This window comes from Tigriopus californicus, chromosome 5 (assembly GCF_007210705.1).
Source record: "Tigriopus californicus strain San Diego chromosome 5, Tcal_SD_v2.1, whole genome shotgun sequence".
Classification (NCBI taxonomy): Eukaryota; Metazoa; Arthropoda; class Copepoda; order Harpacticoida; family Harpacticidae; genus Tigriopus; species Tigriopus californicus.
The window spans coordinates 7748562-7751035 of NC_081444.1; positions in this window are offsets into that span (position 1 = coordinate 7748562).

A 2474-nucleotide genomic window follows, 5' to 3' on the forward strand; every position below is an offset into this window, starting at 1 on the left:
TTTGAATTTTATAGTGAAATTAACCCATACTTACATTTACTTAATGATTTATACTTCTTCATTAAACACTCACTGACCATTTTAATCAATTGTTTAATTTGTGTTAGCCAACCCAAAATTTATTGGTGGGACAAAAATCTGTTTACAAACAGAAATTAGGCTAAATCTCCTTTTGAATTGAGAAGCAATTAGAATAAATCATTTTGCATCCTTCATGTAAAGTAAATAGTGGAATTAGCGTTTTGGCTACAGCGTATCAATTTCATTCAACGGGAAAGGGATCCTATGAAAGAACATCGTTAACACCGCCAAATGAAGTTCACTTTCTTTTTTTTATTTTGCTTTTCTTCCCTTTTGGTTATGTTTTGAAATGATAAAGTGAAATAATGCTAGAAAAATGCTAAAATGCTAGACAAGATCTCATAATGCTTGGACTATGCAAATAATGCTAGTTTGGTGCTAAAAAACAGAACAATGCTAATACAAAAATTGCAATGCTAGCAGCTTTGAATTAATGCTAATTTTCAAAAATTAGCATCGAAAAATGCTACCTGGTCAGTCTGACGCACAGTATCAGATACTTTTTGTATCTTCTCTGAACTTTTAGTCTCTCCTGGAGGGCTAGTCAAGCCCTCTAGTCTCTCCCAATAAGAGAGCTCTCTCATTCCTGCGCTGTTCCTAGTGAAAAATCTTTGGACTTTGATGAACGCATAGTTCCCACCAAACACTAGCTTTTACTTTGATAGTTTGTACATTGAAAAGATAAGAAAGAAGGGTAGAAAAGGTTGCAGTCTCCGTTTGCTTTTACCTATTCTTGCTATTGGACATGAACCAGTGCTCTATTATGTGCTTTTGCTATCTTGCTATCTTTTCTATTATTGATAGTTTGTTGCAAATTTTAGGTAACATGAGTATTTTATGGTTGCGTAATTGTATGATAATAGCAAGGAATAACTGAGGAGATTATTTTCTTTGTTACAGCTTCTTTTTTTGATGTGTTTTTTCACGGGCTTTTCTAAACGTTACAGGGAATGCAATCCCCAGGACTATTCAAATGAAAGCTTATAATTCGTCTATATATTACCTTTCAGACTTTATATAATATTTGGTGTACCAAAGAGTTCGAGTTGGCAGACAGAGCTAGTCCTTGAATGTAGGGTTGATCTGGAATGCTTTCTAAAAATTTGAATTGAAAGATGCAACAGGATCAACAAGGCCTACGTATTCCCTACGAATATTAGAGGGAAGCAAATTAAACAATGAAGGAGCCCGAGAAGGATGAGATGTGGACTTCATTGTTCGAACTAGCCTGGATTCTCGAGGACTTGAAGGTGCTCTCAAAACTCACATTAAGCCTCTACAGTCACTAGAATTGATCCTAAATCCTGGGTTGGGACAACGCTCATGGATGCTTTTGGTGACGTGCAGTATCAGATACCTTTCGTACCTTCCCTAAACACTGCACAGTCCCAACTTTTTTAGCCTCTCCCAATATGAAAGCTCTCTCATTTCTTTGATGTTCATAGTAAAACATCTTTGGACTTGTTCGACGTTTTGCAAACCTGCTGAACTCATTGGAGCCCAAATGCTTGAAGAATATTTAAGACGTGGCTGAACAGAGTTAGCATCATGATGCCATGCGTGACTTTAACATACAATCTATCCAACCACACATTTGAAAAGCTTTACCCACCTTCAACTGGATATGCTCATCAAACTTTCCATTGTTTTGGAGGGCTACACCTAAATCTTTCAAAAATGAGACCTGCTCAATATCTTACCCTCCATTATCTACACGTGGAGTATTCAGAGGAGTTGACCCAAAGGTCATTGAGCGAAATTTCATTCCGTTCAGGGCATATTACTCTAGGTAACCCAAGAGTGAATTCTATTTAGGTCCTTTGCAAGGTTGGTGGAATCCTGGCCACTCGTATCTTACCAGTCCATCAATGACCTGCTCTAAATGCTCAAACAGTTGGGTAACCGTGCTAAAATGTGCTCAGAACCCGTGCTGGCAAGGAAGAAGGACTTAATTGACTTCAAGAAATTCAATAAGTTTGGACTTCATGTTCGTTTCAAACACCTTCGCAATATTCAAAGTGAGAGAAAATGGCCTTTAGTAAGTGGGGAGCAACTTATCTCCCCCCTTTAAAAATTGGAACAATGTGAGCTAACTTTAGTGAAGAGGGAAACTTGTCCTGATCCAAAAGATGCGACGCGTTGAGTACAAGAAAACAGGAGCAAAACCAGTGAGAATCTTGTCAGAAACTGACATGTCACACCATCAGGACCAGGAGAGCCCTAAAACCTCAAGTTCCTAATGGCCGCTAAGACATCTTGATCTGTAACTGTGAGATTGTCAAATTGCTCAATTTGAATAACTTCATCAATCTCAACAGACTCGTCATTGGAACAAGAAGCTGTTTCTTCTAAACTCAGTGAGGTTGAAAACACATTAGGGAACTGATCCCCAC